The following is a 25,122-nucleotide window of genomic DNA, read 5'->3' on the forward strand; positions in this document are numbered from 1 at the left end:
TTCTCCTTGCTCCTACAACCTCCATCCTTGCACAGTTTGTTATTCTTCTAGGTAACATAGTAACAAATCCAAATTGCTGCTCTCTTTGTAGGCAAGCAAGGCTTTGTTGCAACTGCAATTCTTACTTCTTCTTGAAATGTAGGGACGACAGTACATTCCATCACATCCATCTAGTGTACACAGGTAGGTCCATTGTGGCGGGCAGGCGAGCGGGCGGGCTGCTTTATTGGCTGTTTGCTGTTCCCCTACTCCACTCCACTATTTGACTGTTGTGCTGCATCAATCAATCAATCAATCAATCAATCAATCAATCAATCAATCAATCAATCAATCAGTGGCTGGCTCAGGTGCAGCTCTTTAACTTACCTAAAAGGGAGGGCGGAGAGAAGACAAGGAAGGTGAATGAGGTGTTCCAATGTGAAATGCCGGAAACACAGAAACACAGACGACACACAACAAGAGGTGGCAATCTATTCATTAATTGCATTTAATCAATGAGCTCATTATCACTCATGCATTGTCCAACAGGTGTTGAAATAATGGGATTAAAAGGGGAGATCCCTTCAGAAAGACAGAAACAATAGCAAAGACAAAAAACACTTTTGGAATCTGCTTTTAGTCAACACATAAGGAAAGGGTGCACCGGTCCTGGAAATACTGCAATACCAGGTCAATGCGTGGAGTGGACAGAGCAAGCTCTATTTCCATCTCCCTGTTCTAAAAATCCATTTAATATATGGTCCCCAGATAGGGGACGTATCAGATATTAAACTGATAAGAACAGATACTACACTTGATCTTAGCCAAAAGGCCGAGAAGCGATAACCCGAACGGGCCGCGCGTTGCCCGAGCCTGCCCGATACTGCTGTTCAGCCCTTGCAGCGATTCAGCCTACTTCTAGGCAATTCCATGGGGCCCTGCAGGCTCACACACTCACAGCTACACGGGAGGTGAATAAAGGCCGGAGAGGAAGCCAGACAGGATTTGCTTCTTTTGCTTGCACCACAATGCAGTGCTGAAAGAGGAGGAATCTACATAAAAACGCCTTCCTGGCAACGCCCAAATGCCCTGCTGCCATGCAGATAAACACTGGCAGCGGCAGCAAGTGCATGCCCACAGCCACCCCTTGTTCCTTCACACCTTGTATCAGCTGTAATCCAGTCCAGTCCAGTGCTGCCTGCTGAGCAGCACTGACCAACACTGCCTGGGCCCAGGCTTTTATCTCTGAGGCCCCATTATGATGTCAGAAAGCTGGCTCTGGAATCCTGAGGGCTCCACTATGACACGTGCAAAGTTCCGTCTGAACTTTATATAAGACGGTGAGGCTCAGTCAGTCACTCAGTGTTGCCTGAGAGGGCAACACTGCAACAGCCGGCCGCCAGGCTGTCTTTTTTTTGCACAGCTAGTTGCCTCCAGGAGGCCACAAGAGGGAGACAAGGGACTGCAAAATGGAAAATAGGCATCCACCAACTTTACAGACAACTTCTCCTTGCTCCTACAACCTCCATCCTTGCACAGTTTGTTATTCTTCTAGGTAACATAGTAACAAATCCAAATTGCTGCTCTCTTTGTAGGCAAGCAAGGCTTTGTTGCAACTGCAATTCTTACTTCTTCTTGAAATGTAGGGACGACAGTACATTCCATCACATCCATCTAGTGTACACAGGTAGGTCCATTGTGGCGGGCAGGCGAGCGGGCGGGCTGCTTTATTGGCTGTTTGCTGTTCCCCTACTCCACTCCACTATTTGACTGTTGTGCTGCATCAATCAATCAATCAATCAATCAATCAATCAATCAATCAATCAATCAATCAATCAGTGGCTGGCTCAGGTGCAGCTCTTTAACTTACCTAAAAGGGAGGGCGGAGAGAAGACAAGGAAGGTGAATGAGGTGTTCCAATGTGAAATGCCGGAAACACAGAAACACAGACGACACACAACAAGAGGTGGCAATCTATTCATTAATTGCATTTAATCAATGAGCTCATTATCACTCATGCATTCATGCATTGTCCAACAGGTGTTGAAATAATGGGATTAAAAGGGGAGATCCCTTCAGAAAGACAGAAACAATAGCAAAGACAAAAAACACTTTTGGAATCTGCTTTTAGTCAACACATAAGGAAAGGGTGCACCGGTCCTGGAAATACTGCAATACCAGGTCAATGCGTGGAGTGGACAGAGCAAGCTCTATTTCCATCTCCCTGTTCTAAAAATCCATTTAATATATGGTCCCCAGATAGGGGACGTATCAGATATTAAACTGATAAGAACAGATACTACACTTGATCTTAGCCAAAAGGCCGAGAAGCGATAACCCGAACGGGCCGCGCGTTGCCCGAGCCTGCCCGATACTGCTGTTCAGCCCTTGCAGCGATTCAGCCTACTTCTAGGCAATTCCATGGGGCCCTGCAGGCTCACACACTCACAGCTACACGGGAGGTGAATAAAGGCCGGAGAGGAAGCCAGACAGGATTTGCTTCTTTTGCTTGCACCACAATGCAGTGCTGAAAGAGGAGGAATCTACATAAAAACGCCTTCCTGGCAACGCCCAAATGCCCTGCTGCCATGCAGATAAACACTGGCAGCGGCAGCAAGTGCATGCCCACAGCCACCCCTTGTTCCTTCACACCTTGTATCAGCTGTAATCCAGTCCAGTCCAGTGCTGCCTGCTGAGCAGCACTGACCAACACTGCCTGGGCCCAGGCTTTTATCTCTGAGGCCCCATTATGATGTCAGAAAGCTGGCTCTGGAATCCTGAGGGCTCCACTATGACACGTGCAAAGTTCCGTCTGAACTTTATATAAGACGGTGAGGCTCAGTCAGTCACTCAGTGTTGCCTGACAACACTGCAACAGCCGGCCGCCAGGCTGTCTTTTTTTTGCACAGCTAGTTGCCTCCAGGAGGCCACAAGAGGGAGACAAGGGACTGCAAAATGGAAAATAGGCATCCACCAACTTTACAGACAACTTCTCCTTGCTCCTACAACCTCCATCCTTGCACAGTTTGTTATTCTTCTAGGTAACATAGTAACAAATCCAAATTGCTGCTCTCTTTGTAGGCAAGCAAGGCTTTGTTGCAACTGCAATTCTTACTTCTTCTTGAAATGTAGGGACGACAGTACATTCCATCACATCCATCTAGTGTACACAGGTAGGTCCATTGTGGCGGGCAGGCGAGCGGGCGGGCTGCTTTATTGGCTGTTTGCTGTTCCCCTACTCCACTCCACTATTTGACTGTTGTGCTGCATCAATCAATCAATCAATCAATCAATCAATCAATCAATCAATCAATCAGTGGCTGGCTCAGGTGCAGCTCTTTAACTTACCTAAAAGGGAGGGCGGAGAGAAGACAAGGAAGGTGAATGAGGTGTTCCAATGTGAAATGCCGGAAACACAGAAACACAGACGACACACAACAAGAGGTGGCAATCTATTCATTAATTGCATTTAATCAATGAGCTCATTATCACTCATGCATTGGTCAACAGGTGTTGAAATAATGGGATTAAAAGGGGAGATCCCTTCAGAAAGACAGAAACAATAGCAAAGACAAAAAACACTTTTGGAATCTGCTTTTAGTCAACACATAAGGAAAGGGTGCACCGGTCCTGGAAATACTGCAATACCAGGTCAATGCGTGGAGTGGACAGAGCAAGCTCTATTTCCATCTCCCTGTTCTAAAAATCCATTTAATATATGGTCCCCAGATAGGGGACGTATCAGATATTAAACTGATAAGAACAGATACTACACTTGATCTTAGCCAAAAGGCCGAGAAGCGATAACCCGAACAGGCCGCGCGTTGCCCGAGCCTGCCCGATACTGCTGTTCAGCCCTTGCAGCGATTCAGCCTACTTCTAGGCAATTCCATGGGGCCCTGCAGGCTCACACACTCACAGCTACACGGGAGGTGAATAAAGGCCGGAGAGGAAGCCAGACAGGATTTGCTTCTTTTGCTTGCACCACAATGCAGTGCTGAAAGAGGAGGAATCTACATAAAAACGCCTTCCTGGCAACGCCCAAATGCCCTGCTGCCATGCAGATAAACACTGGCAGCGGCAGCAAGTGCATGCCCACAGCCACCCCTTGTTCCTTCACACCTTGTATCAGCTGTAATCCAGTCCAGTCCAGTGCTGCCTGCTGAGCAGCACTGACCAACACTGCCTGGGCCCAGGCTTTTATCTCTGAGGCCCCATTATGATGTCAGAAAGCTGGCTCTGGAATCCTGAGGGCTCCACTATGACACGTGCAAAGTTCCGTCTGAACTTTATATAAGACGGTGAGGCTCAGTCAGTCACTCAGTGTTGCCTGAGAGGGCAACACTGCAACAGCCGGCCGCCAGGCTGTCTTTTTTTTGCACAGCTAGTTGCCTCCAGGAGGCCACAAGAGGGAGACAAGGGACTGCAAAATGGAAAATAGGCATCCACCAACTTTACAGACAACTTCTCCTTGCTCCTACAACCTCCATCCTTGCACAGTTTGTTATTCTTCTAGGTAACATAGTAACAAATCCAAATTGCTGCTCTCTTTGTAGGCAAGCAAGGCTTTGTTGCAACTGCAATTCTTACTTCTTCTTGAAATGTAGGGACGACAGTACATTCCATCACATCCATCTAGTGTACACAGGTAGGTCCATTGTGGCGGGCAGGCGAGCGGGCGGGCTGCTTTATTGGCTGTTTGCTGTTCCCCTACTCCACTCCACTATTTGACTGTTGTGCTGCATCAATCAATCAATCAATCAATCAATCAATCAATCAATCAATCAATCAATCAGTGGCTGGCTCAGGTGCAGCTCTTTAACTTACCTAAAAGGGAGGGCGGAGAGAAGACAAGGAAGGTGAATGAGGTGTTCCAATGTGAAATGCCGGAAACACAGAAACACAGACGACACACAACAAGAGGTGGCAATCTATTCATTAATTGCATTTAATCAATGAGCTCATTATCACTCATGCATTGTCCAACAGGTGTTGAAATAATGGGATTAAAAGGGGAGATCCCTTCAGAAAGACAGAAACAATAGCAAAGACAAAAAACACTTTTGGAATCTGCTTTTAGTCAACACATAAGGAAAGGGTGCACCGGTCCTGGAAATACTGCAATACCAGGTCAATGCGTGGAGTGGACAGAGCAAGCTCTATTTCCATCTCCCTGTTCTAAAAATCCATTTAATATATGGTCCCCAGATAGGGGACGTATCAGATATTAAACTGATAAGAACAGATACTACACTTGATCTTAGCCAAAAGGCCGAGAAGCGATAACCCGAACGGGCCGCGCGTTGCCCGAGCCTGCCCGATACTGCTGTTTAGCCCTTGCAGCGATTCAGCCTACTTCTAGGCAATTCCATGGGGCCCTGCAGGCTCACACACTCACAGCTACACGGGAGGTGAATAAAGGCCGGAGAGGAAGCCAGACAGGATTTGCTTCTTTTGCTTGCACCACAATGCAGTGCTGAAAGAGGAGGAATCTACATAAAAACGCCTTCCTGGCAACGCCCAAATGCCCTGCTGCCATGCAGATAAACACTGGCAGCGGCAGCAAGTGCATGCCCACAGCCACCCCTTGTTCCTTCACACCTTGTATCAGCTGTAATCCAGTCCAGTCCAGTGCTGCCTGCTGAGCAGCACTGACCAACACTGCCTGGGCCCAGGCTTTTATCTCTGAGGCCCCATTATGATGTCAGAAAGCTGGCTCTGGAATCCTGAGGGCTCCACTATGACACGTGCAAAGTTCCGTCTGAACTTTATATAAGACGGTGAGGCTCAGTCAGTCACTCAGTGTTGCCTGAGAGGGCAACACTGCAACAGCCGGCCGCCAGGCTGTCTTTTTTTTGCACAGCTAGTTGCCTCCAGGAGGCCACAAGAGGGAGACAAGGGACTGCAAAATGGAAAATAGGCATCCACCAACTTTACAGACAACTTCTCCTTGCTCCTACAACCTCCATCCTTGCACAGTTTGTTATTCTTCTAGGTAACATAGTAACAAATCCAAATTGCTGCTCTCTTTGTAGGCAAGCAAGGCTTTGTTGCAACTGCAATTCTTACTTCTTCTTGAAATGTAGGGACGACAGTACATTCCATCACATCCATCTAGTGTACACAGGTAGGTCCATTGTGGCGGGCAGGCGAGCGGGCGGGCTGCTTTATTGGCTGTTTGCTGTTCCCCTACTCCACTCCACTATTTGACTGTTGTGCTGCATCAATCAATCAATCAATCAATCAATCAATCAATCAATCAATCAGTGGCTGGCTCAGGTGCAGCTCTTTAACTTACCTAAAAGGGAGGGCGGAGAGAAGACAAGGAAGGTGAATGAGGTGTTCCAATGTGAAATGCCGGAAACACAGAAACACAGACGACACACAACAAGAGGTGGCAATCTATTCATTAATTGCATTTAATCAATGAGCTCATTATCACTCATGCATTGTCCAACAGGTGTTGAAATAATGGGATTAAAAGGGGAGATCCCTTCAGAAAGACAGAAACAATAGCAAAGACAAAAAACACTTTTGGAATCTGCTTTTAGTCAACACATAAGGAAAGGGTGCACCGGTCCTGGAAATACTGCAATACCAGGTCAATGCGTGGAGTGGACAGAGCAAGCTCTATTTCCATCTCCCTGTTCTAAAAATCCATTTAATATATGGTCCCCAGATAGGGGACGTATCAGATATTAAACTGATAAGAACAGATACTACACTTGATCTTAGCCAAAAGGCCGAGAAGCGATAACCCGAACGGGCCGCGCGTTGCCCGAGCCTGCCCGATACTGCTGTTCAGCCCTTGCAGCGATTCAGCCTACTTCTAGGCAATTCCATGGGGCCCTGCAGGCTCACACACTCACAGCTACACGGGAGGTGAATAAAGGCCGGAGAGGAAGCCAGACAGGATTTGCTTCTTTTGCTTGCACCACAATGCAGTGCTGAAAGAGGAGGAATCGACATAAAAACGCCTTCCTGGCAACGCCCAAATGCCCTGCTGCCATGCAGATAAACACTGGCAGCGGCAGCAAGTGCATGCCCACAGCCACCCCTTGTTCCTTCACACCTTGTATCAGCTGTAATCCAGTCCAGTCCAGTGCTGCCTGCTGAGCAGCACTGACCAACACTGCCTGGGCCCAGGCTTTTATCTCTGAGGCCCCATTATGATGTCAGAAAGCTGGCTCTGGAATCCTGAGGGCTCCACTATGACACGTGCAAAGTTCCGTCTGAACTTTATATAAGACGGTGAGGCTCAGTCAGTCACTCAGTGTTGCCTGAGAGGGCAACACTGCAACAGCCGGCCGCCAGGCTGTCTTTTTTTTGCACAGCTAGTTGCCTCCAGGAGGCCACAAGAGGGAGACAAGGGACTGCAAAATGGAAAATAGGCATCCACCAACTTTACAGACAACTTCTCCTTGCTCCTACAACCTCCATCCTTGCACAGTTTGTTATTCTTCTAGGTAACATAGTAACAAATCCAAATTGCTGCTCTCTTTGTAGGCAAGCAAGGCTTTGTTGCAACTGCAATTCTTACTTCTTCTTGAAATGTAGGGACGACAGTACATTCCATCACATCCATCTAGTGTACACAGGTAGGTCCATTGTGGCGGGCAGGCGAGCGGGCGGGCTGCTTTATTGGCTGTTTGCTGTTCCCCTACTCCACTCCACTATTTGACTGTTGTGCTGCATCAATCAATCAATCAATCAATCAATCAATCAATCAATCAATCAATCAATCAATCAATCAATCAATCAATCAGTGGCTGGCTCAGGTGCAGCTCTTTAACTTACCTAAAAGGGAGGGCGGAGAGAAGACAAGGAAGGTGAATGAGGTGTTCCAATGTGAAATGCCGGAAACACAGAAACACAGACGACACACAACAAGAGGTGGCAATCTATTCATTAATTGCATTTAATCAATGAGCTCATTATCACTCATGCATTGTCCAACAGGTGTTGAAATAATGGGATTAAAAGGGGAGATCCCTTCAGAAAGACAGAAACAATAGCAAAGACAAAAAACACTTTTGGAATCTGCTTTTAGTCAACACATAAGGAAAGGGTGCACCGGTCCTGGAAATACTGCAATACCAGGTCAATGCGTGGAGTGGACAGAGCAAGCTCTATTTCCATCTCCCTGTTCTAAAAATCCATTTAATATATGGTCCCCAGATAGGGGACGTATCAGATATTAAACTGATAAGAACAGATACTACACTTGATCTTAGCCAAAAGGCCGAGAAGCGATAACCCGAACGGGCCGCGCGTTGCCCGAGCCTGCCCGATACTGCTGTTCAGCCCTTGCAGCGATTCAGCCTACTTCTAGGCAATTCCATGGGGCCCTGCAGGCTCACACACTCACAGCTACACGGGAGGTGAATAAAGGCCGGAGAGGAAGCCAGACAGGATTTGCTTCTTTTGCTTGCACCACAATGCAGTGCTGAAAGAGGAGGAATCGACATAAAAACGCCTTCCTGGCAACGCCCAAATGCCCTGCTGCCATGCAGATAAACACTGGCAGCGGCAGCAAGTGCATGCCCACAGCCACCCCTTGTTCCTTCACACCTTGTATCAGCTGTAATCCAGTCCAGTCCAGTGCTGCCTGCTGAGCAGCACTGACCAACACTGCCTGGGCCCAGGCTTTTATCTCTGAGGCCCCATTATGATGTCAGAAAGCTGGCTCTGGAATCCTGAGGGCTCCACTATGACACGTGCAAAGTTCCGTCTGAACTTTATATAAGACGGTGAGGCTCAGTCAGTCACTCAGTGTTGCCTGAGAGGGCAACACTGCAACAGCCGGCCGCCAGGCTGTCTTTTTTTTGCACAGCTAGTTGCCTCCAGGAGGCCACAAGAGGGAGACAAGGGACTGCAAAATGGAAAATAGGCATCCACCAACTTTACAGACAACTTCTCCTTGCTCCTACAACCTCCATCCTTGCACAGTTTGTTATTCTTCTAGGTAACATAGTAACAAATCCAAATTGCTGCTCTCTTTGTAGGCAAGCAAGGCTTTGTTGCAACTGCAATTCTTACTTCTTCTTGAAATGTAGGGACGACAGTACATTCCATCACATCCATCTAGTGTACACAGGTAGGTCCATTGTGGCGGGCAGGCGAGCGGGCGGGCTGCTTTATTGGCTGTTTGCTGTTCCCCTACTCCACTCCACTATTTGACTGTTGTGCTGCATCAATCAATCAATCAATCAATCAATCAATCAATCAATCAATCAATCAAGTGGCTGGCTCAGGTGCAGCTCTTTAACTTACCTAAAAGGGAGGGCGGAGAGAAGACAAGGAAGGTGAATGAGGTGTTCCAATGTGAAATGCCGGAAACACAGAAACACAGACGACACACAACAAGAGGTGGCAATCTATTCATTAATTGCATTTAATCAATGAGCTCATTATCACTCATGCATTGTCCAACAGGTGTTGAAATAATGGGATTAAAAGGGGAGATCCCTTCAGAAAGACAGAAACAATAGCAAAGACAAAAAACACTTTTGGAATCTGCTTTTAGTCAACACATAAGGAAAGGGTGCACCGGTCCTGGAAATACTGCAATACCAGGTCAATGCGTGGAGTGGACAGAGCAAGCTCTATTTCCATCTCCCTGTTCTAAAAATCCATTTAATATATGGTCCCCAGATAGGGGACGTATCAGATATTAAACTGATAAGAACAGATACTACACTTGATCTTAGCCAAAAGGCCGAGAAGCGATAACCCGAACGGGCCGCGCGTTGCCCGAGCCTGCCCGATACTGCTGTTCAGCCCTTGCAGCGATTCAGCCTACTTCTAGGCAATTCCATGGGGCCCTGCAGGCTCACACACTCACAGCTACACGGGAGGTGAATAAAGGCCGGAGAGGAAGCCAGACAGGATTTGCTTCTTTTGCTTGCACCACAATGCAGTGCTGAAAGAGGAGGAATCTACATAAAAACGCCTTCCTGGCAACGCCCAAATGCCCTGCTGCCATGCAGATAAACACTGGCAGCGGCAGCAAGTGCATGCCCACAGCCACCCCTTGTTCCTTCACACCTTGTATCAGCTGTAATCCAGTCCAGTCCAGTGCTGCCTGCTGAGCAGCACTGACCAACACTGCCTGGGCCCAGGCTTTTATCTCTGAGGCCCCATTATGATGTCAGAAAGCTGGCTCTGGAATCCTGAGGGCTCCACTATGACACGTGCAAAGTTCCGTCTGAACTTTATATAAGACGGTGAGGCTCAGTCAGTCACTCAGTGTTGCCTGAGAGGGCAACACTGCAACAGCCGGCCGCCAGGCTGTCTTTTTTTTGCACAGCTAGTTGCCTCCAGGAGGCCACAAGAGGGAGACAAGGGACTGCAAAATGGAAAATAGGCATCCACCAACTTTACAGACAACTTCTCCTTGCTCCTACAACCTCCATCCTTGCACAGTTTGTTATTCTTCTAGGTAACATAGTAACAAATCCAAATTGCTGCTCTCTTTGTAGGCAAGCAAGGCTTTGTTGCAACTGCAATTCTTACTTCTTCTTGAAATGTAGGGACGACAGTACATTCCATCACATCCATCTAGTGTACACAGGTAGGTCCATTGTGGCGGGCAGGCGAGCGGGCGGGCTGCTTTATTGGCTGTTTGCTGTTCCCCTACTCCACTCCACTATTTGACTGTTGTGCTGCATCAATCAATCAATCAATCAATCAATCAATCAATCAATCAATCAATCAATCAATCAGTGGCTGGCTCAGGTGCAGCTCTTTAACTTACCTAAAAGGGAGGGCGGAGAGAAGACAAGGAAGGTGAATGAGGTGTTCCAATGTGAAATGCCGGAAACACAGAAACACAGACGACACACAACAAGAGGTGGCAATCTATTCATTAATTGCATTTAATCAATGAGCTCATTATCACTCATGCATTGTCCAACAGGTGTTGAAATAATGGGATTAAAAGGGGAGATCCCTTCAGAAAGACAGAAACAATAGCAAAGACAAAAAACACTTTTGGAATCTGCTTTTAGTCAACACATAAGGAAAGGGTGCACCGGTCCTGGAAATACTGCAATACCAGGTCAATGCGTGGAGTGGACAGAGCAAGCTCTATTTCCATCTCCCTGTTCTAAAAATCCATTTAATATATGGTCCCCAGATAGGGGACGTATCAGATATTAAACTGATAAGAACAGATACTACACTTGATCTTAGCCAAAAGGCCGAGAAGCGATAACCCGAACGGGCCGCGCGTTGCCCGAGCCTGCCCGATACTGCTGTTCAGCCCTTGCAGCGATTCAGCCTACTTCTAGGCAATTCCATGGGGCCCTGCAGGCTCACACACTCACAGCTACACGGGAGGTGAATAAAGGCCGGAGAGGAAGCCAGACAGGATTTGCTTCTTTTGCTTGCACCACAATGCAGTGCTGAAAGAGGAGGAATCTACATAAAAACGCCTTCCTGGCAACGCCCAAATGCCCTGCTGCCATGCAGATAAACACTGGCAGCGGCAGCAAGTGCATGCCCACAGCCACCCCTTGTTCCTTCACACCTTGTATCAGCTGTAATCCAGTCCAGTCCAGTGCTGCCTGCTGAGCAGCACTGACCAACACTGCCTGGGCCCAGGCTTTTATCTCTGAGGCCCCATTATGATGTCAGAAAGCTGGCTCTGGAATCCTGAGGGCTCCACTATGACACGTGCAAAGTTCCGTCTGAACTTTATATAAGACGGTGAGGCTCAGTCAGTCACTCAGTGTTGCCTGAGAGGGCAACACTGCAACAGCCGGCCGCCAGGCTGTCTTTTTTTTGCACAGCTAGTTGCCTCCAGGAGGCCACAAGAGGGAGACAAGGGACTGCAAAATGGAAAATAGGCATCCACCAACTTTACAGACAACTTCTCCTTGCTCCTACAACCTCCATCCTTGCACAGTTTGTTATTCTTCTAGGTAACATAGTAACAAATCCAAATTGCTGCTCTCTTTGTAGGCAAGCAAGGCTTTGTTGCAACTGCAATTCTTACTTCTTCTTGAAATGTAGGGACGACAGTACATTCCATCACATCCATCTAGTGTACACAGGTAGGTCCATTGTGGCGGGCAGGCGAGCGGGCGGGCTGCTTTATTGGCTGTTTGCTGTTCCCCTACTCCACTCCACTATTTGACTGTTGTGCTGCATCAATCAATCAATCAATCAATCAATCAATCAATCAATCAATCAGTGGCTGGCTCAGGTGCAGCTCTTTAACTTACCTAAAAGGGAGGGCGGAGAGAAGACAAGGAAGGTGAATGAGGTGTTCCAATGTGAAATGCCGGAAACACAGAAACACAGACGACACACAACAAGAGGTGGCAATCTATTCATTAATTGCATTTAATCAATGAGCTCATTATCACTCATGCATTGTCCAACAGGTGTTGAAATAATGGGATTAAAAGGGGAGATCCCTTCAGAAAGACAGAAACAATAGCAAAGACAAAAAACACTTTTGGAATCTGCTTTTAGTCAACACATAAGGAAAGGGTGCACCGGTCCTGGAAATACTGCAATACCAGGTCAATGCGTGGAGTGGACAGAGCAAGCTCTATTTCCATCTCCCTGTTCTAAAAATCCATTTAATATATGGTCCCCAGATAGGGGACGTATCAGATATTAAACTGATAAGAACAGATACTACACTTGATCTTAGCCAAAAGGCCGAGAAGCGATAACCCGAACGGGCCGCGCGTTGCCCGAGCCTGCCCGATACTGCTGTTCAGCCCTTGCAGCGATTCAGCCTACTTCTAGGCAATTCCATGGGGCCCTGCAGGCTCACACACTCACAGCTACACGGGAGGTGAATAAAGGCCGGAGAGGAAGCCAGACAGGATTTGCTTCTTTTGCTTGCACCACAATGCAGTGCTGAAAGAGGAGGAATCTACATAAAAACGCCTTCCTGGCAACGCCCAAATGCCCTGCTGCCATGCAGATAAACACTGGCAGCGGCAGCAAGTGCATGCCCACAGCCACCCCTTGTTCCTTCACACCTTGTATCAGCTGTAATCCAGTCCAGTCCAGTGCTGCCTGCTGAGCAGCACTGACCAACACTGCCTGGGCCCAGGCTTTTATCTCTGAGGCCCCATTATGATGTCAGAAAGCTGGCTCTGGAATCCTGAGGGCTCCACTATGACACGTGCAAAGTTCCGTCTGAACTTTATATAAGACGGTGAGGCTCAGTCAGTCACTCAGTGTTGCCTGAGAGGGCAACACTGCAACAGCCGGCCGCCAGGCTGTCTTTTTTTTGCACAGCTAGTTGCCTCCAGGAGGCCACAAGAGGGAGACAAGGGACTGCAAAATGGAAAATAGGCATCCACCAACTTTACAGACAACTTCTCCTTGCTCCTACAACCTCCATCCTTGCACAGTTTGTTATTCTTCTAGGTAACATAGTAACAAATCCAAATTGCTGCTCTCTTTGTAGGCAAGCAAGGCTTTGTTGCAACTGCAATTCTTACTTCTTCTTGAAATGTAGGGACGACAGTACATTCCATCACATCCATCTAGTGTACACAGGTAGGTCCATTGTGGCGGGCAGGCGAGCGGGCGGGCTGCTTTATTGGCTGTTTGCTGTTCCCCTACTCCACTCCACTATTTGACTGTTGTGCTGCATCAATCAATCAATCAATCAATCAATCAATCAATCAATCAATCAATCAATCAATCAATCAGTGGCTGGCTCAGGTGCAGCTCTTTAACTTACCTAAAAGGGAGGGCGGAGAGAAGACAAGGAAGGTGAATGAGGTGTTCCAATGTGAAATGCCGGAAACACAGAAACACAGACGACACACAACAAGAGGTGGCAATCTATTCATTAATTGCATTTAATCAATGAGCTCATTATCACTCATGCATTGTCCAACAGGTGTTGAAATAATGGGATTAAAAGGGGAGATCCCTTCAGAAAGACAGAAACAATAGCAAAGACAAAAAACACTTTTGGAATCTGCTTTTAGTCAACACATAAGGAAAGGGTGCACCGGTCCTGGAAATACTGCAATACCAGGTCAATGCGTGGAGTGGACAGAGCAAGCTCTATTTCCATCTCCCTGTTCTAAAAATCCATTTAATATATGGTCCCCAGATAGGGGACGTATCAGATATTAAACTGATAAGAACAGATACTACACTTGATCTTAGCCAAAAGGCCGAGAAGCGATAACCCGAACGGGCCGCGCGTTGCCCGAGCCTGCCCGATACTGCTGTTCAGCCCTTGCAGCGATTCAGCCTACTTCTAGGCAATTCCATGGGGCCCTGCAGGCTCACACACTCACAGCTACACGGGAGGTGAATAAAGGCCGGAGAGGAAGCCAGACAGGATTTGCTTCTTTTGCTTGCACCACAATGCAGTGCTGAAAGAGGAGGAATCTACATAAAAACGCCTTCCTGGCAACGCCCAAATGCCCTGCTGCCATGCAGATAAACACTGGCAGCGGCAGCAAGTGCATGCCCACAGCCACCCCTTGTTCCTTCACACCTTGTATCAGCTGTAATCCAGTCCAGTCCAGTGCTGCCTGCTGAGCAGCACTGACCAACACTGCCTGGGCCCAGGCTTTTATCTCTGAGGCCCCATTATGATGTCAGAAAGCTGGCTCTGGAATCCTGAGGGCTCCACTATGACACGTGCAAAGTTCCGTCTGAACTTTATATAAGACGGTGAGGCTCAGTCAGTCACTCAGTGTTGCCTGAGAGGGCAACACTGCAACAGCCGGCCGCCAGGCTGTCTTTTTTTTGCACAGCTAGTTGCCTCCAGGAGGCCACAAGAGGGAGACAAGGGACTGCAAAATGGAAAATAGGCATCCACCAACTTTACAGACAACTTCTCCTTGCTCCTACAACCTCCATCCTTGCACAGTTTGTTATTCTTCTAGGTAACATAGTAACAAATCCAAATTGCTGCTCTCTTTGTAGGCAAGCAAGGCTTTGTTGCAACTGCAATTCTTACTTCTTCTTGAAATGTAGGGACGACAGTACATTCCATCACATCCATCTAGTGTACACAGGTAGGTCCATTGTGGCGGGCAGGCGAGCGGGCGGGCTGCTTTATTGGCTGTTTGCTGTTCCCCTACTCCACTCCACTATTTGACTGTTGTGCTGCATCAATCAATCAATCAATCAATCAATCAATCAATCAATCAATCAATCAATCAATCAATCAGTGGCTGGCTCAGGTGCAGCTCTTTAACTTACCTAAAAGGGAGGGCGGAGAGAAGACAAGGAAGGTGAATGAGGTGTTCCAATGTGAAATGCCGGAAACACAGAAACACAGACGACACACAACAAGAGGTGGCAATCTATTCATTAATTGCATTTAATCAATGAGCTCATTATCACTCATGCATTGTCCAACAGGTGTTGAAATAATGGGATTAAAAGGGGAGATCCCTTCAGAAAGACAGAAACAATAGCAAAGACAAAAAACACTTTTGGAATCTGCTTTTAGTCAACACATAAGGAAAGGGTGCACCGGTCCTGGAAATACTGCAATACCAGGTCAATGCGTGGAGTGGACAGAGCAAGCTCTATTTCCATCTCCCTGTTCTAAAAATCCATTTAATATATGGTCCCCAGATAGGGGACGTATCAGATATTAAACTGATAAGAACAGATACTACACTTGATCTTAGCCAAAAGGCCGAGAAGCGATAACCCGAACGGGCCGCGCGTTGCCCGAGCCTGCCCGATACTGCTGTTCAGCCCTTGCAGCGATTCAGCCTACTTCTAGGCAATTCCATGGGGCCCTGCAGGCTCACACACTCACAGCTACACGGGAGGTGAATAAAGGCCAGAGAGGAAGCCAGACAGGATTTGCTTCTTTTGCTTGCACCACAATGCAGTGCTGAAAGAGGAGGAATCTACATAAAAACGCCTTCCTGGCAACGCCCAAATGCCCTGCTGCCATGCAGATAAACACTGGCAGCGGCAGCAAGTGCATGCCCACAGCCACCCCTTGTTCCTTCACACCTTGTATCAGCTGTAATCCAGTCCAGTCCAGTGCTGCCTGCTGAGCAGCACTGACCAACACTGCCTGGGCCCAGGCTTTTATCTCTGAGGCCCCATTATGATGTCAGAAAGCTGGCTCTGGAATCCTGAGGGCTCCACTATGACACGTGCAAAGTTCCGTCTGAACTTTATATAAGACGGTGAGGCTCAGTCAGTCACTCAGTGTTGCCTGAGAGGGCAACACTGCAACAGCCGGCCGCCAGGCTGTCTTTTTTTTGCACAGCTAGTTGCCTCCAGGAGGCCACAAGAGGGAGACAAGGGACTGCAAAATGGAAAATAGGCATCCACCAACTTTACAGACAACTTCTCCTTGCTCCTACAACCTCCATCCTTGCACAGTTTGTTATTCTTCTAGGTAACATAGTAACAAATCCAAATTGCTGCTCTCTTTGTAGGCAAGCAAGGCTTTGTTGCAACTGCAATTCTTACTTCTTCTTGAAATGTAGGGACGACAGTACATTCCATCACATCCATCTAGTGTACACAGGTAGGTCCATTGTGGCGGGCAGGCGAGCGGGCGGGCTGCTTTATTGGCTGTTTGCTGTTCCCCTACTCCACTCCACTATTTGACTGTTGTGCTGCATCAATCAATCAATCAATCAATCAATCAATCAATCAATCAATCAATCAATCAATCAGTGGCTGGCTCAGGTGCAGCTCTTTAACTTACCTAAAAGGGAGGGCGGAGAGAAGACAAGGAAGGTGAATGAGGTGTTCCAATGTGAAATGCCGGAAACACAGAAACACAGACGACACACAACAAGAGGTGGCAATCTATTCATTAATTGCATTTAATCAATGAGCTCATTATCACTCATGCATTGTCCAACAGGTGTTGAAATAATGGGATTAAAAGGGGAGATCCCTTCAGAAAGACAGAAACAATAGCAAAGACAAAAAACACTTTTGGAATCTGCTTTTAGTCAACACATAAGGAAAGGGTGCACCGGTCCTGGAAATACTGCAATACCAGGTCAATGCGTGGAGTGGACAGAGCAAGCTCTATTTCCATCTCCCTGTTCTAAAAATCCATTTAATATATGGTCCCCAGATAGGGGACGTATCAGATATTAAACTGATAAGAACAGATACTACACTTGATCTTAGCCAAAAGGCCGAGAAGCGATAACCCGAACGGGCCGCGCGTTGCCCGAGCCTGCCCGATACTGCTGTTCAGCCCTTGCAGCGATTCAGCCTACTTCTAGGCAATTCCATGGGGCCCTGCAGGCTCACACACTCACAGCTACACGGGAGGTGAATAAAGGCCGGAGAGGAAGCCAGACAGGATTTGCTTCTTTTGCTTGCACCACAATGCAGTGCTGAAAGAGGAGGAATCTACATAAAAACGCCTTCCTGGCAACGCCCAAATGCCCTGCTGCCATGCAGATAAACACTGGCAGCGGCAGCAAGTGCATGCCCACAGCCACCCCTTGTTCCTTCACACCTTGTATCAGCTGTAATCCAGTCCAGTCCAGTGCTGCCTGCTGAGCAGCACTGACCAACACTGCCTGGGCCCAGGCTTTTATCTCTGAGGCCCCATTATGATGTCAGAAAGCTGGCTCTGGAATCCTGAGGGCTCCACTATGACACGTGCAAAGTTCCGTCTGAACTTTATATAAGACGGTGAGGCTCAGTCAGTCACTCAGTGTTGCCTGAGAGGGCAACACTGCAACAGCCGGCCGCCAGGCTGTCTTTTTTTTGCACAGCTAGTTGCCTCCAGGAGGCCACAAGAGGGAGACAAGGGACTGCAAAATGGAAAATAGGCATCCACCAACTTTACAGACAACTTCTCCTTGCTCCTACAACCTCCATCCTTGCACAGTTTGTTATTCTTCTAGGTAACATAGTAACAAATCCAAATTGCTGCTCTCTTTGTAGGCAAGCAAGGCTTTGTTGCAACTGCAATTCTTACTTCTTCTTGAAATGTAGGGACGACAGTACATTCCATCACATCCATCTAGTGTACACAGGTAGGTCCATTGTGGCGGGCAGGCGAGCGGGCGGGCTGCTTTATTGGCTGTTTGCTGTTCCCCTACTCCACTCCACTATTTGACTGTTGTGCTGCATCAATCAATCAATCAATCAATCAATCAATCAATCAATCAAGTGGCTGGCTCAGGTGCAGCTCTTTAACTTACCTAAAAGGGAGGGCGGAGAGAAGACAAGGAAGGTGAATGAGGTGTTCCAATGTGAAATGCCGGAAACACAGAAACACAGACGACACACAACAAGAGGTGGCAATCTATTCATTAATTGCATTTAATCAATGAGCTCATTATCACTCATGCATTGTCCAACAGGTGTTGAAATAATGGGATTAAAAGGGGAGATCCCTTCAGAAAGACAGAAACAATAGCAAAGACAAAAAACACTTTTGGAATCTGCTTTTAGTCAACACATAAGGAAAGGGTGCACCGGTCCTGGAAATACTGCAATACCAGGTCAATGCGTGGAGTGGACAGAGCAAGCTCTATTTCCATCTCCCTGTTCTAAAAATCCATTTAATATATGGTCCCCAGATAGGGGACGTATCAGATATTAAACTGATAAGAACAGATACTACACCTGATCTTAGCCAAAAGGCCGAGAAGCGATAACCCGAACGGGCCGCGCGTTGCCCGAGCCTGCCCGATACTGCTGTTCAGCCCTTGCAGCGATTCAGCCTACTTCTAGGCAATTCCATGGGGCCCTGCAGGCTCACACACTCACAGCTACACGGGAGGTGAATAAAGGCCGGAGAGGAAGCCAGACAGGATTTGCTTCTTTTGCTTGCACCACAATGCAGTGCTGAAAGAGGAGGAATCTACATAAAAACGCCTTCCTGGCAACGCCCAAATGCCCTGCTGCCATGCAGATAAACACTGGCAGCGGCAGCAAGTGCATGCCCACAGCCACCCCTTGTTCCTTCACACCTTGTATCAGCTGTAATCCAGTCCAGTCCAGTGCTGCCTGCTGAGCAGCACTGACCAACACTGCCTGGGCCCAGGCTTTTATCTCTGAGGCCCCATTATGATGTCAGAAAGCTGGCTCTGGAATCCTGAGGGCTCCACTATGACACGTGCAAAGTTCCGTCTGAACTTTATATAAGACGGTGAGGCTCAGTCAGTCACTCAGTGTTGCCTGAGAGGGCAACACTGCAACAGCCGGCCGCCAGGCTGTCTTTTTTTTGCACAGCTAGTTGCCTCCAGGAGGCCACAAGAGGGAGACAAGGGACTGCAAAATGGAAAATAGGCATCCACCAACTTTACAGACAACTTCTCCTTGCTCCTACAACCTCCATCCTTGCACAGTTTGTTATTCTTCTAGGTAACATAGTAACAAATCCAAATTGCTGCTCTCTTTGTAGGCAAGCAAGGCTTTGTTGCAACTGCAATTCTTACTTCTTCTTGAAATGTAGGGACGACAGTACATTCCATCACATCCATCTAGTGTACACAGGTAGGTCCATTGTGGCGGGCAGGCGAGCGGGCGGGCTGCTTTATTGGCTGTTTGCTGTTCCCCTACTCCACTCCACTATTTGACTGTTGTGCTGCATCAATCAATCAATCAATCAATCAATCAATCAATCAATCAATCAGTGGCTGGCTCAGGTGCAGCTCTTTAACTTACCTAAAAGGGAGGGCGGAGAGAAGACAAGGAAGGTGAATGAGGTGTTCCAATGTGAAATGCCGGAAACACAGAAACACAGACGACACACAACAAGAGGTGGCAATCTATTCATTAATTGCATTTAATCAATGAGCTCATTATCACTCATGCATTGTCCAACAGGTGTTGAAATAATGGGATTAAAAGGGGAGATCCCTTCAGAAAGACAGAAACAATAGCAAAGACAAAAAACACTTTTGGAATCTGCTTTTAGTCAACACATAAGGAAAGGGTGCACCGGTCCTGAAAATACTGCAATACCAGGTCAATGCGTGGAGTGGACAGAGCAAGCTCTATTTCCATCTCCCTGTTCTAAAAATCCATTTAATATATGGTCCCCAGATAGGGGACGTATCAGATATTAAACTGATAAGAACAGATACTACACTTGATCTTAGCCAAAAGGCCGAGAAGCGATAACCCGAACGGGCCGCGCGTTGCCCGAGCCTGCCCGATACTGCTGTTCAGCCCTTGCAGCGATTCAGCCTACTTCTAGGCAATTCCATGGGGCCCTGCAGGCTCACACACTCACAGCTACACGGGAGGTGAATAAAGGCCGGAGAGGAAGCCAGACAGGATTTGCTTCTTTTGCTTGCACCACAATGCAGTGCTGAAAGAGGAGGAATCGACATAAAAACGCCTTCCTGGCAACGCCCAAATGCCCTGCTGCCATGCAGATAAACACTGGCAGCGGCAGCAAGTGCATGCCCACAGCCACCCCTTGTTCCTTCACACCTTGTATCAGCTGTAATCCAGTCCAGTCCAGTGCTGCCTGCTGAGCAGCACTGACCAACACTGCCTGGGCCCAGGCTTTTATCTCTGAGGCCCCATTATGATGTCAGAAAGCTGGCTCTGGAATCCTGAGGGCTCCACTATGACACGTGCAAAGTTCCGTCTGAACTTTATATAAGACGGTGAGGCTCAGTCAGTCACTCAGTGTTGCCTGAGAGGGCAACACTGCAACAGCCGGCCGCCAGGCTGTCTTTTTTTTGCACAGCTAGTTGCCTCCAGGAGGCCACAAGAGGGAGACAAGGGACTGCAAAATGGAAAATAGGCATCCACCAACTTTACAGACAACTTCTCCTTGCTCCTACAACCTCCATCCTTGCACAGTTTGTTATTCTTCTAGGTAACATAGTAACAAATCCAAATTGCTGCTCTCTTTGTAGGCAAGCAAGGCTTTGTTGCAACTGCAATTCTTACTTCTTCTTGAAATGTAGGGACGACAGTACATTCCATCACATCCATCTAGTGTACACAGGTAGGTCCATTGTGGCGGGCAGGCGAGCGGGCGGGCTGCTTTATTGGCTGTTTGCTGTTCCCCTACTCCACTCCACTATTTGACTGTTGTGCTGCATCAATCAATCAATCAATCAATCAATCAATCAATCAATCAATCAATCAATCAAGTGGCTGGCTCAGGTGCAGCTCTTTAACTTACCTAAAAGGGAGGGCGGAGAGAAGACAAGGAAGGTGAATGAGGTGTTCCAATGTGAAATGCCGGAAACACAGAAACACAGACGACACACAACAAGAGGTGGCAATCTATTCATTAATTGCATTTAATCAATGAGCTCATTATCACTCATGCATTGTCCAACAGGTGTTGAAATAATGGGATTAAAAGGGGAGATCCCTTCAGAAAGACAGAAACAATAGCAAAGACAAAAAACACTTTTGGAATCTGCTTTTAGTCAACACATAAGGAAAGGGTGCACCGGTCCTGGAAATACTGCAATACCAGGTCAATGCGTGGAGTGGACAGAGCAAGCTCTATTTCCATCTCCCTGTTCTAAAAATCCATTTAATATATGGTCCCCAGATAGGGGACGTATCAGATATTAAACTGATAAGAACAGATACTACACTTGATCTTAGCCAAAAGGCCGAGAAGCGATAACCCGAACGGGCCGCGCGTTGCCCGAGCCTGCCCGATACTGCTGTTCAGCCCTTGCAGCGATTCAGCCTACTTCTAGGCAATTCCATGGGGCCCTGCAGGCTCACACACTCACAGCTACACGGGAGGTGAATAAAGGCCGGAGAGGAAGCCAGACAGGATTTGCTTCTTTTGCTTGCACCACAATGCAGTGCTGAAAGAGGAGGAATCGACATAAAAACGCCTTCCTGGCAACGCCCAAATGCCCTGCTGCCATGCAGATAAACACTGGCAGCGGCAGCAAGTGCATGCCCACAGCCACCCCTTGTTCCTTCACACCTTGTATCAGCTGTAATCCAGTCCAGTCCAGTGCTGCCTGCTGAGCAGCACTGACCAACACTGCCTGGGCCCAGGCTTTTATCTCTGAGGCCCCATTATGATGTCAGAAAGCTGGCTCTGGAATCCTGAGGGCTCCACTATGACACGTGCAAAGTTCCGTCTGAACTTTATATAAGACGGTGAGGCTCAGTCAGTCACTCAGTGTTGCCTGAGAGGGCAACACTGCAACAGCCGGCCGCCAGGCTGTCTTTTTTTTGCACAGCTAGTTGCCTCCAGGAGGCCACAAGAGGGAGACAAGGGACTGCAAAATGGAAAATAGGCATCCACCAACTTTACAGACAACTTCTCCTTGCTCCTACAACCTCCATCCTTGCACAGTTTGTTATTCTTCTAGGTAACATAGTAACAAATCCAAATTGCTGCTCTCTTTGTAGGCAAGCAAGGCTTTGTTGCAACTGCAATTCTTACTTCTTCTTGAAATGTAGGGACGACAGTACATTCCATCACATCCATCTAGTGTACACAGGTAGGTCCATTGTGGCGGGCAGGCGAGCGGGCGGGCTGCTTTATTGGCTGTTTGCTGTTCCCCTACTCCACTCCACTATTTGACTGTTGTGCTGCATCAATCAATCAATCAATCAATCAATCAATCAATCAATCAATCAATCAAGTGGCTGGCTCAGGTGCAGCTCTTTAACTTACCTAAAAGGGAGGGCGGAGAGAAGACAAGGAAGGTGAATGAGGTGTTCCAATGTGAAATGCCGGAAACACAGAAACACAGACGACACACAACAAGAGGTGGCAATCTATTCATTAATTGCATTTAATCAATGAGCTCATTATCACTCATGCATTGTCCAACAGGTGTTGAAATAATGGGATTAAAAGGGGAGATCCCTTCAGAAAGACAGAAACAATAGCAAAGACAAAAAACACTTTTGGAATCTGCTTTTAGTCAACACATAAGGAAAGGGTGCACCGGTCCTGGAAATACTGCAATACCAGGTCAATGCGTGGAGTGGACAGAGCAAGCTCTATTTCCATCTCCCTGTTCTAAAAATCCATTTAATATATGGTCCCCAGATAGGGGACGTATCAGATATTAAACTGATAAGAACAGATACTACACTTGATCTTAGCCAAAAGGCCGAGAAGCGATAACCCGAACGGGCCGCGCGTTGCCCGAGCCTGCCCGATACTGCTGTTCAGCCCTTGCAGCGATTCAGCCTACTTCTAGGCAATTCCATGGGGCCCTGCAGGCTCACACACTCACAGCTACACGGGAGGTGAATAAAGGCCGGAGAGGAAGCCAGACAGGATTTGCTTCTTTTGCTTGCACCACAATGCAGTGCTGAAAGAGGAGGAATCTACATAAAAACGCCTTCCTGGCAACGCCCAAATGCCCTGCTGCCATGCAGATAAACACTGGCAGCGGCAGCAAGTGCATGCCCACAGCCACCCCTTGTTCCTTCACACCTTGTATCAGCTGTAATCCAGTCCAGTCCAGTGCTGCCTGCTGAGCAGCACTGACCAACACTGCCTGGGCCCAGGCTTTTATCTCTGAGGCCCCATTATGATGTCAGAAAGCTGGCTCTGGAATCCTGAGGGCTCCACTATGACACGTGCAAAGTTCCGTCTGAACTTTATATAAGACGGTGAGGCTCAGTCAGTCACTCAGTGTTGCCTGAGAGGGCAACACTGCAACAGCCGGCCGCCAGGCTGTCTTTTTTTTGCACAGCTAGTTGCCTCCAGGAGGCCACAAGAGGGAGACAAGGGACTGCAAAATGGAAAATAGGCATCCACCAACTTTACAGACAACTTCTCCTTGCTCCTACAACCTCCATCCTTGCACAGTTTGTTATTCTTCTAGGTAACATAGTAACAAATCCAAATTGCTGCTCTCTTTGTAGGCAAGCAAGGCTTTGTTGCAACTGCAATTCTTACTTCTTCTTGAAATGTAGGGACGACAGTACATTCCATCACATCCATCTAGTGTACACAGGTAGGTCCATTGTGGCGGGCAGGCGAGCGGGCGGGCTGCTTTATTGGCTGTTTGCTGTTCCCCTACTCCACTCCACTATTTGACTGTTGTGCTGCATCATCAATCAATCAATCAATCAATCAATCAATCAATCAATCAATCAATCAATCAATCAGTGGCTGGCTCAGGTGCAGCTCTTTAACTTACCTAAAAGGGAGGGCGGAGAGAAGACAAGGAAGGTGAATGAGGTGTTCCAATGTGAAATGCCGGAAACACAGAAACACAGACGACACACAACAAGAGGTGGCAATCTATTCATTAATTGCATTTAATCAATGAGCTCATTATCACTCATGCATTGTCCAACAGGTGTTGAAATAATGGGATTAAAAGGGGAGATCCCTTCAGAAAGACAGAAACAATAGCAAAGACAAAAAACACTTTTGGAATCTGCTTTTAGTCAACACATAAGGAAAGGGGGCACCGGTCCTGGAAATACTGCAATACCAGGTCAATGCGTGGAGTGGACAGAGCAAGCTCTATTTCCATCTCCCTGTTCTAAAAATCCATTTAATATATGGTCCCCAGATAGGGGACGTATCAGATATTAAACTGATAAGAACAGATACTACACTTGATCTTAGCCAAAAGGCCGAGAAGCGATAACCCGAACGGGCCGCGCGTTGCCCGAGCCTGCCCGATACTGCTGTTCAGCCCTTGCAGCGATTCAGCCTACTTCTAGGCAATTCCATGGGGCCCTGCAGGCTCACACACTCACAGCTACACGGGAGGTGAATAAAGGCCGGAGAGGAAGCCAGACAGGATTTGCTTCTTTTGCTTGCACCACAATGCAGTGCTGAAAGAGGAGGAATCTACATAAAAACGCCTTCCTGGCAACGCCCAAATGCCCTGCTGCCATGCAGATAAACACTGGCAGCGGCAGCAAGTGCATGCCCACAGCCACCCCTTGTTCCTTCACACCTTGTATCAGCTGTAATCCAGTCCAGTCCAGTGCTGCCTGCTGAGCAGCACTGACCAACACTGCCTGGGCCCAGGCTTTTATCTCTGAGGCCCCATTATGATGTCAGAAAGCTGGCTCTGGAATCCTGAGGGCTCCACTATGACACGTGCAAAGTTCCGTCTGAACTTTATATAAGACGGTGAGGCTCAGTCAGTCACTCAGTGTTGCCTGAGAGGGCAACACTGCAACAGCCGGCCGCCAGGCTGTCTTTTTTTTGCACAGCTAGTTGCCTCCAGGAGGCCACAAGAGGGAGACAAGGGACTG

The 25,122-nt window shown here is 47.8% G+C and overlaps 17 non-coding genes across 17 annotated transcripts; all 17 read right to left on the bottom strand.

The window, feature by feature from the left end:
* Positions 1 to 632: 632 nt before the first annotated feature.
* Positions 633 to 823, bottom strand: LOC142710413 (U2 spliceosomal RNA). The gene has a single exon (XR_012869463.1). It is a non-coding gene; the product is annotated as a U2 spliceosomal RNA (small nuclear RNA).
* A 1,300-nt stretch (positions 824 to 2,123) lies between these two features.
* On the bottom strand, positions 2,124 to 2,314 carry LOC142710415 (U2 spliceosomal RNA). Its single transcript, XR_012869465.1, has one exon. It is a non-coding gene; the product is annotated as a U2 spliceosomal RNA (small nuclear RNA).
* Positions 2,315 to 3,593: 1,279 nt separating this feature from the next.
* On the bottom strand, positions 3,594 to 3,784 carry LOC142710417 (U2 spliceosomal RNA). Its single transcript, XR_012869466.1, has one exon. It is a non-coding gene; the product is annotated as a U2 spliceosomal RNA (small nuclear RNA).
* A 1,288-nt stretch (positions 3,785 to 5,072) lies between these two features.
* On the bottom strand, positions 5,073 to 5,263 carry LOC142710418 (U2 spliceosomal RNA). The gene has a single exon (XR_012869467.1). It is a non-coding gene; the product is annotated as a U2 spliceosomal RNA (small nuclear RNA).
* A 1,280-nt stretch (positions 5,264 to 6,543) lies between these two features.
* LOC142710419 (U2 spliceosomal RNA) lies at positions 6,544 to 6,734 on the bottom strand. The gene has a single exon (XR_012869468.1). It is a non-coding gene; the product is annotated as a U2 spliceosomal RNA (small nuclear RNA).
* Positions 6,735 to 8,042: 1,308 nt separating this feature from the next.
* Positions 8,043 to 8,233, bottom strand: LOC142710420 (U2 spliceosomal RNA). The gene has a single exon (XR_012869469.1). It is a non-coding gene; the product is annotated as a U2 spliceosomal RNA (small nuclear RNA).
* Positions 8,234 to 9,518: 1,285 nt separating this feature from the next.
* On the bottom strand, positions 9,519 to 9,709 carry LOC142710335 (U2 spliceosomal RNA). The gene has a single exon (XR_012869393.1). It is a non-coding gene; the product is annotated as a U2 spliceosomal RNA (small nuclear RNA).
* A 1,292-nt stretch (positions 9,710 to 11,001) lies between these two features.
* On the bottom strand, positions 11,002 to 11,192 carry LOC142710336 (U2 spliceosomal RNA). The gene has a single exon (XR_012869394.1). It is a non-coding gene; the product is annotated as a U2 spliceosomal RNA (small nuclear RNA).
* A 1,280-nt stretch (positions 11,193 to 12,472) lies between these two features.
* LOC142710337 (U2 spliceosomal RNA) lies at positions 12,473 to 12,663 on the bottom strand. The gene has a single exon (XR_012869395.1). It is a non-coding gene; the product is annotated as a U2 spliceosomal RNA (small nuclear RNA).
* Positions 12,664 to 13,959: 1,296 nt separating this feature from the next.
* Positions 13,960 to 14,150, bottom strand: LOC142710338 (U2 spliceosomal RNA). Its single transcript, XR_012869396.1, has one exon. It is a non-coding gene; the product is annotated as a U2 spliceosomal RNA (small nuclear RNA).
* Positions 14,151 to 15,446: 1,296 nt separating this feature from the next.
* On the bottom strand, positions 15,447 to 15,637 carry LOC142710340 (U2 spliceosomal RNA). The gene has a single exon (XR_012869397.1). It is a non-coding gene; the product is annotated as a U2 spliceosomal RNA (small nuclear RNA).
* A 1,292-nt stretch (positions 15,638 to 16,929) lies between these two features.
* Positions 16,930 to 17,120, bottom strand: LOC142710342 (U2 spliceosomal RNA). Its single transcript, XR_012869399.1, has one exon. It is a non-coding gene; the product is annotated as a U2 spliceosomal RNA (small nuclear RNA).
* Positions 17,121 to 18,397: 1,277 nt separating this feature from the next.
* LOC142710366 (U2 spliceosomal RNA) lies at positions 18,398 to 18,588 on the bottom strand. The gene has a single exon (XR_012869421.1). It is a non-coding gene; the product is annotated as a U2 spliceosomal RNA (small nuclear RNA).
* Positions 18,589 to 19,868: 1,280 nt separating this feature from the next.
* LOC142710363 (U2 spliceosomal RNA) lies at positions 19,869 to 20,059 on the bottom strand. Its single transcript, XR_012869418.1, has one exon. It is a non-coding gene; the product is annotated as a U2 spliceosomal RNA (small nuclear RNA).
* A 1,289-nt stretch (positions 20,060 to 21,348) lies between these two features.
* LOC142710343 (U2 spliceosomal RNA) lies at positions 21,349 to 21,539 on the bottom strand. The gene has a single exon (XR_012869400.1). It is a non-coding gene; the product is annotated as a U2 spliceosomal RNA (small nuclear RNA).
* A 1,285-nt stretch (positions 21,540 to 22,824) lies between these two features.
* LOC142710344 (U2 spliceosomal RNA) lies at positions 22,825 to 23,015 on the bottom strand. Its single transcript, XR_012869401.1, has one exon. It is a non-coding gene; the product is annotated as a U2 spliceosomal RNA (small nuclear RNA).
* Positions 23,016 to 24,310: 1,295 nt separating this feature from the next.
* On the bottom strand, positions 24,311 to 24,501 carry LOC142710362 (U2 spliceosomal RNA). Its single transcript, XR_012869417.1, has one exon. It is a non-coding gene; the product is annotated as a U2 spliceosomal RNA (small nuclear RNA).
* Positions 24,502 to 25,122: the final 621 nt, after the last annotated feature.

This window comes from Rhinoderma darwinii, unplaced genomic scaffold, assembly GCF_050947455.1.
Source record: "Rhinoderma darwinii isolate aRhiDar2 unplaced genomic scaffold, aRhiDar2.hap1 Scaffold_4236, whole genome shotgun sequence".
Classification (NCBI taxonomy): domain Eukaryota; kingdom Metazoa; phylum Chordata; class Amphibia; order Anura; family Rhinodermatidae; genus Rhinoderma; species Rhinoderma darwinii.